Source organism: Furipterus horrens, unplaced genomic scaffold (genome assembly GCF_987537825.1).
Source record: "Furipterus horrens unplaced genomic scaffold, mFurHor1.1.pri manual_scaffold_13, whole genome shotgun sequence".
In the NCBI taxonomy this organism is placed as follows: domain Eukaryota; kingdom Metazoa; phylum Chordata; class Mammalia; order Chiroptera; family Furipteridae; genus Furipterus; species Furipterus horrens.
Window position 1 is genome coordinate 43,133,830 of NW_028327183.1, and position 7,829 is coordinate 43,141,658.

General features: G+C 61.2%; 1 long non-coding RNA gene across 1 annotated transcript; it reads right to left on the reverse strand.

The window, feature by feature from the left end:
• Positions 1-864: 864 nt before the first annotated feature.
• On the reverse strand, positions 865-3,537 carry LOC149994787 (uncharacterized). The gene is made up of 3 exons (XR_016507722.1): positions 3,233-3,537; positions 2,404-2,530; positions 865-1,682 (listed from the first exon to the last, which is right to left on the reverse strand). It is a non-coding gene; the product is annotated as an uncharacterized LOC149994787 (long non-coding RNA).
• Positions 3,538-7,829: the final 4,292 nt, after the last annotated feature.

Sequence of the window (7,829 nt, forward strand, 5' to 3'; positions counted from 1 at the left end):
TTAGAGCAGGAGCTACTTGCCACTAGATGATGGTCAATCTAGTACGGTATGTAAATGTCGGATCCTTACGTCGCCCAGCACCTGAAAGTAATGTAAGATGCTATGTCAACTATACATTAATTAAAATATCTGCAAATATAATGATACAATAGTACAACATATTTCTTTCAGTCACTCATGATGGTAATTATTAGTTTACTTTGACTAGACTCTGCCCCATTAAAAGCTGAGTATAGAGACCTATGGTGGGAAAGCTACAGGGAACTGCACATTTCTTGTAGCAGACATTCGAGGTGGACCGTAAGCTCCTTTGGGAAGGCATATGAGCCCGACTGTGAGCGCCCGATAGGAGTTTCAGCAGTAAAAAAGAAGAGTTAGCTAGAACAGAGGTATTAAAGGCAAAGGTGGGAGGCTTCCGGAAGAAGTTGGGAAAGACAGTCCATAGGATATACTGGAAGAGGTCCCAGGTTATCTGAAAGAAGGGGAAATGATAATGATTTTCACCCAGGGTCTGGCCCTTAGTACTGGCAAAGCACTGAGATGTAATTCTAGCAATGAATTCTATAACCTATAGAAATCGACTATCCAAATAATCGTGGCGTCAAAAATCATCGTCTTTACCTTACGTTCCATCACTTACCTTCCGAAGATGCCTTCAACACCAGTAATGCCCATCCCATCCACGATGTCTCTGGCGAGTCTAAAAGGACTGTTCCGGGAGCAAGAAGGAGTTTACCTGGTTCAAAAGCAACTTCTAAGTGAAAATTACAGTGAGGTTCGGAGGCTCCACAGCTAACTGACTTTCTTCCCAACTGGCACATAAACTTTGCAGAGGCACCAAATGACTAGTCACCCGATCCCCTCAGTACTACAGCGCACACTAGTTTATTCTCTTTCTGCTCTGCCTGACTTCCTCATCCCTACCACTGTTTAGAAGGTCCACCTCCAATAAAACACACATGAACTACTTCTGGACAGAATTAGAGAAATCTTGATTAAAAGGTGATTTCAAAAATGAAGTAGTTGCAGGTAGAATTTAAAATGCAGAGGACCGATATATAAAGTCATTTTATATTCATAATATCCTTCATCTCTTTCCAAGGTAATTCCATTTTACTCTCTTTCAGTAAACCATTTATGCGGATTATACTGTATAGTTTCTAATTTCCGAAAACTACACCTGCTTAGAAATCTTAAGTTCCACATTCTAATCAAACCTCTTCTCCCGCACACTTATTAAACAGTCTTCAGGCTCATCGAGAGTTTGAGTCTATTGGCCTCGCCTCCTTCTCTGCTCAGCTCAGAGCACAGACGGCACGGCTGACTGCTCTCACTGTACCTGAGAAAGCCATGCCCCGCCGCACCTCTCATTTCAAACTCAAACTTAGACTACTTATGTCTTTTGTATTTAAAATACAGAGGTTTCAGTGACAACCAAAAACGGAGGACTAGCACTGAACTACAGCCCCATTCAGCAGATGCCACACCCCCGACCTGCCGCTGCTCCGTGGCTCAGGCCCTGGCTTAGAAACGAAGACCCCGGGGCTCAGGACCCGACGCAGCTCAGGGTCAGAGCAGGCGATGGTCAGCACGGCTCACGGCGCGTCTGCAGGTGACCTGCCCCTGCTCGGTGGCCGCATTCCGTCTGAGGGCCGGGCTGAGCACCGTAAGGTAATTACATGCTTAAAAAAAAAAATTACATTAGATGATGACATAATATACTCCTGCCACATTACTATTTAAAAGGAAATAAAGGGCTTGATGATACTTTTTGTTTGCTTAGAGGAACACAACGAGAAGTCTCATTCTTATCTCAAAGTAGTAAGGATTTAAAGGGGAAGCTCTGATTCTGAACAGAAAAAGCAATATCATTATTAAAGCATGGGGAGAAAGATACTGATAAGTGAGGGCATATAACCAAAAACGACAGCAGCTTATAGCCATCGTACAGACCCAGCAAGAAGAGGGATGGATTACGGGCAAGGCATTCTATGGAGGAAATGGAAGCCTTTTCACTTTTCACTCCAAGGGCACAGTGAGTAACTAACACCATTCTAAAACACTTTTGACCCTAAAAACTCTCAGCTACTCAGTTAAAGGACTTGCTTCTCTACAATTCTCTGCAACAGACGATTACCCAGAGAAATCAAATAATGAAGTCAGTGCAGTCATTTATTATCAGTCGCACCAAAGGATATCAAGTGGAAAAGTGGACGGGGTTGAAGCTATTAGATAAAAATTAAGTTTTCCATCATGTGTGAATTGTGATCATCAGGACCTTCATATCTGTAATTACTGTACTGCTAGTGATCTTAGAGAGATTAACATATGGATTCCAAAATTAACATATCCCCACAGAAAGTAACATAGCCAGAAGTGAACACTCATTCTTTAGATACATACCACTCTGAGTCTTCCACTGAGTGGCATCAAAGTTTGCTAAGATCATAGAAGCATCACAAAGGGCCTTAATACTTCTGAACAGCTGAGGCCTCCTACTCCGGATGGTACGTATTATTTTGTTTGCAGTCTAGATGCGAACCAAATAATAAAAATCAAAAGAGAAAGCAATGCATGAAAACAAACTAAACTTCAAATTTTCAGTTATAATAAAAAAAGAAATAAAAAAAGTGTATGTACACATGTAGACAACAAAGCACTATAATCCCTCGGATCCAAACAAAACAGTCCCCTTAGGAATGAAGTATATAAAGATGTAATAATTTGGAAATGGCTGTATTTTAAGTCTATTTTTTATTTGTTCAGTGCTTTGAGGAAAAACAATGTGAAATATCATTGGTATCTCCTTTGCATTTATTGAGACTGAATGTAATGTATTCCAATGGGGAGAAATTTTTTTTTTCATTTACAAAAGAAATTCACTGTAAAAATTCCAGAAAAGCACAAAGCAGAAGAAGGCCCGGGGGGGCGGGAAGCCACGTGTGATCACATCTTTTTAACTGTTTTTCGAATCCCCCGATCTAGCATTTTGGGTACTTGCCAACGGCAACGGCAAAGAAATAGGAAAAGACTGACCAGAATTCTCTCCTCAGAAAACGGCATCATTAAAGCTATCTAAGAAAAACTATGTGTACATGAACCTATGTGAACTAGGAGCACTGAGCCAAGAGCTAGGAGTATAAAGAAGTATACGTGACCCATGACACGGACAGATTTGTGTCAAAGCTTTGAAAGCACAGGGCAGAATATTGGGTTGAAATAGCCAACTTGCCTTCATCAGGCCATTGACTTCAGAAACACCAGAACTTTCAAGCCAGAGGGAACAAGGATGAAATGTCCCCATAGCATGCCCGTCTTCACTTCACAGGCATTGATGTCAGTTTCAAGTGCTTTACATGAGAACCGACACGACCTTCTTGCAGTGCACAAAGAGCACACCCATCCAGCTCCAGCTCTCGTGGAACATTGGCTGCGTATTTTGCATTGAATAATTACAGAAAAACAGAAAAGCCATCAGATGGTATAGCAGTAAAAAATCATACTTGATATATACAACATAAATTAAAAAGGCAGAAAAAGGCGACATTCTAAAGATTATTAAAAAAAGGAACTTACTTTTTTTGGATGTTATTTGTTGTGTTTATTGTTTTACTTTTTGTCTTGAAATGAGTTTGCGCAGCCCTGACGAACCGGTGCGGCGAGTCGGCTGGGCATCGTCCCGCAAAGTGAAAGGTCATCCGTTCGATTCCCGGTCAGGTTCAGTCCCCAGGCGGGCTGCATTCCAGATGTTCCCCATGATCCCCAGCCTGGCCCACCTGCACCCAGCCCTCGCTCTCCCTCCCCTGGCCTACCCCACACTATTTCCTGTGATGAACTGGGCCCATCGCTGCTTCCTCCATCATCACTTACAGCCGGTGCCACCACCTTCGGGAAAATGCAGTCATGTATGTCATATTTACAGATTCTAGAGGCATCTAATCACTCAGGTCAAAGGATGTCTCACTCATTATCGGGACTATACAAAAGACTCCTAGGGCAATGAAGCAGGTTCCACTCGGTGGCATAAAAGTTTGCTAAGATCATAGAAGCATCACAAAGTACCTCAATCCTTCTGACCGGCTGAGGTCTTCTGCTCCCGTCGGTGTGTATTACTTTGCTTGCAGTTTCTCCGTCTCCGGCTGGGGCACGGGCAGGCGCATGCGAACGTGGCTTCTGTCCAAGACTCCGCCGCTGATCCGACAGGCGGGGCCACCGACCCTGCACCGGCCGCCCCGGGCTCTCCGACGGCTCTCCGACGGCCTCTCCTACCTCTGCTGGCGGTAGCGGGATCGGGTCCGGCAGGAGCGGTGCGTGGCAGCGGCTGGAGTGGTAGCGGCGGCGGCGGTCCCAGTGGCAGAGGAGGTAGGAGAGGACGTCGGAGAGCCGGGGGCGGCAGGTGCAGGGTCGGTGGCCACGCCTGTCGGATCAGCGGCGGAGTCTTGGACAGAAGTGGGGACGGCGGCGGAGGTGCTATCGGCGGGAAGGCCCGGAGCGGCGGCGGCGGGAGGGGCGGTGGCCGATAGCACTTCCACCGACGCCACGGGTCCTGCTGCCGTCCCAGCCCCGGAAGCCGCCCCAGCTCCCCCCGCCGCCGCCGGCCCCCCGCCCCCGTCCCGCCGCCGGCGCCCCGCCCCCCTCCCGCCGCCGCCGCCGGGCCCCGCCCCCCTCCCGCCGCCGCCGCCGGCCCCCCCCGCCCCCCTCCCGCCGCCGCCGCCGCCGGACCCCGCCCCCCTCCCGCCGCCGCCGCCGCCGCCGCCGCCGCCGCCGGACCCCGTCCCACCCCCGCCGCCGCCGGCCCCCCGCCCCCACCCCCGCCGCCGCCGGACCCCCCTCTCCCCCCCCCAGCCGCCGCCGCCGCCGCCGGCCCCCCGCCCCCATCCCGCCCTCGCCGCCGGCCCTGCGCCCCCGTCCCCGCCGCCGCCGCCGCCGGCCCCCCGCTCCCCGCCCAGCCGCCGCCGCCGCCGCCGGCCCTGCGCCCCCGTCCCGCCGCCGCCGCCGCCGGCCCTGCGCCCCCGTCCCGCCGCCGCCGCCGCCGGCCCCCCGCCCCCGTCCCGCCGCCGTCGCCGGGTCCCAACGCCGCGCCCCGATTCCGACCGCCGCCGCCGCCGGATCCAATCGCCGCCGCCCGGGTCCCACCGCCGCCACCGCCGGGCCCCGCCGGGTCTCCTCGCCGCCGACGCCGCCGCCGCCGGGTCCCGCCGTGTCACATCGCCGCCGCCGCCGACTCCAGCCGGGTCTCATCGCCGCCGCCGCCGGGTCCCGCCGCATCTCATCGCAGCCGCCGCCGGGTCCCACTGCCGCCCCCACGGGTCCCACCGCCGCCCCACGGGTCTCACCACCGCCACCGGGATCCCACCGCCGCCACCGGGATCCCACCGCCGCCCACGCCGGGTCCCGCCGTGTCTCACCGCCGCCGCTGCCGCCGTGTCCGCCGGGTCTCATTGCCGCCGACGCCGCCTCCGGGTCCCGACGGGTCTCACCGCCGCCGTGTCCGCCGGGTCTCATCGTCGCCGCCGCCGCCTCCCGTTCGCGCCGGGTCTCATGGACGCCGCCGCCGGGTCCCACCGCCGCCCCCGTGTCCCACCGCCGCCGCCCCGGGTCTCATCGCGGCCGCCGCCGGGTCCCAACGCCGCCGCCCCGGGTCTCATCGCCGCCGCCGCCGGGTCCCAACGACGCCGCCCCGGGTCTCATCTCCGCCGCCGCCCACGCCGGGTCCCGCCGTGTCTCACCGCCGCCGCTGCCGCCGTGTCCGCCGGGTCTCATTGCCGCCGACGCCGCCTCCGGATCCCGACGGGTCTCACCGCCGCCGTGTCACGCCGGGTCTCATCGTCGCCGCCGCCGGGTCCCACCGCCACCGCCGCCGGGTCCCGCCGCCGCCCCCCAGGTCCCACTGCCACCGCCGCCGGGTCCAAACGTCGCCCACGGGTCCCACCGCCGCCGCACCGGGTCTCATCGCCGCCGCCGCCGCCGACGGGTCCAACCGCCGTCCCCCGGGTCCCACCGCCGCCGCCGCCCCCGGGTCCTGCCGGGTCTCATCGCCGCCGCAGCCTCCGGGTCGCGACGAGTCTCATCGCCGCCGCCGCCGGGTCCCACCTCCGCCCCCGCCGGGTCCAAACGCCGCCGCCCGGGTCCCACCGCCGCCACCGCCGGGCCCCGCCGGGTCTCATCGCCGCCGCCGCCGCCTCCCGTTCGCGCCGGGTCTCATGGACGCCGCCGCCGGGTCCCACCGCCGCCCCCCAGGTCCCACCGCCAACGCCGCCGGGTCCAACCGCCGCCCCCGTGTCCCAACGCCGCCGCACCGGGTCTCATCGCCGCCGCCGCCGCCGGGTCCCACCTCCGCCCCGGCCAGGTACAACCGCCGCCGCCGCCGCCGCCAGGTCCCAACGCCGCCCCCCAGGTCCCACTGCCACCGCCGCCGGGTCCAAACGTCGCCCACGGGTCCCACCGCCGCCGCACCGGGTCTCATCGCCGCCGCCGCCGCCGACGGGTCCAACCGCCGCCCCACGGGTCTCACCGCCGCCACCGGGATCCCACCGCCGCCCACGCCGGGTCCCGCCGTGTCTCACCGCCGCCGCTGCCGCCGTGTCCGCCGGGTCTCATTGCCGCCGACGCCGCCTCCGGGTCCCGACGGGTCTCACCGCCGCCGTGTCACGCCGGGTCTCATCGTCGCCGCCTCCGGGTCCCGACGGGTCTCACCGCCGCCGTGTCCGCCGGGTCTCATCGTCGCCGCCGCCGCCTCCCGTTCGCGCCGGGTCTCATGGACGCCGCCGCCGGGTCCCACCGCCGGCCCCCAGGTCACACCGCCAACGCCGCCGCCCCGGGTCTCATCGCCGCCGCCGCCGGGTCCCACCGCCACCGCCGCCGGGTCCCGCCGCCGGCCCCCAGGTCACACCGCCAACGCCGCCGGGTCCAAACGTCGCCCACGGGTCCCACCGCCGCCGCACCGGGTCTCATCGCCGCCGCCGCCGCCGACGGGTCCAACCGCCGTCCCCCGGGTCCCACCGACGCCGCCGCCGCCCCCGGGTCCCGCCGGGTCTCATCGCCGCCGCCGCCTCCGGGTCGCGACGAGTCTCATCGCCGCCGCCGCCGGGTCCCACCTCCGCCCCCGCCGGGTCCAAACGCCGCCGCCCGGGTCCCACCGCCGCCACCGCCGGGCCCCGCCGGGTCTCATCGCCGCCGCCGCCGCCACCCGTTCGCGCCGGGTCTCCTGGACGCCGCCGCCGCCGCCTCCCGTTCGCGCCGGGTCTCATCGCCGCCGCCGCCGCCGGGTCCCACCGCCGCCCCCCAGGTCCCACCGCCAACGCCGCCGTGTCCCAACGCCGCCGCCGCCGGGTCTCATCGCCGCCGCCGCGGCCGGGTCCCAACGCCGCCGCCGCCGCCGGGTCTCAACGCCGCCGCCTCCGGGTCCCGACCGATCCCACCGCCGCCGCCGCCGGGTCCCACCTCCGCCCCGGCCAGGTACAACCGCCGCCGCCGCCGCCGCCAGGTCCCAACGCCGCCCACCGGGTCCACAGCCGCCCCCCGGGACCCACCGCCACCGCCGCCGCCGCCGGGTCCAAACGCCGCATCCCGGGTCCCATCGCCGCCGCCCCCGGGTCTCATCGCCTTCCCCCGGATCCCACCGCCGCCGCCTCCGGGACACACCGCCGTCGCACCGGGTCCCGCCGCCGCCGCACCGGGTCCAACCGCCGCCCCCGACGGGTCCCACAGCCGCCGCCGCCGCCGGGTCCCGCCGCGTCTCATCGCCGCCGCCGCCGCGTCCCACTGCCGCCCCACGGGTCCCACCGCCGCCCCACGGGTCTCACCGCCGCCACCGGGATCCCACCGCC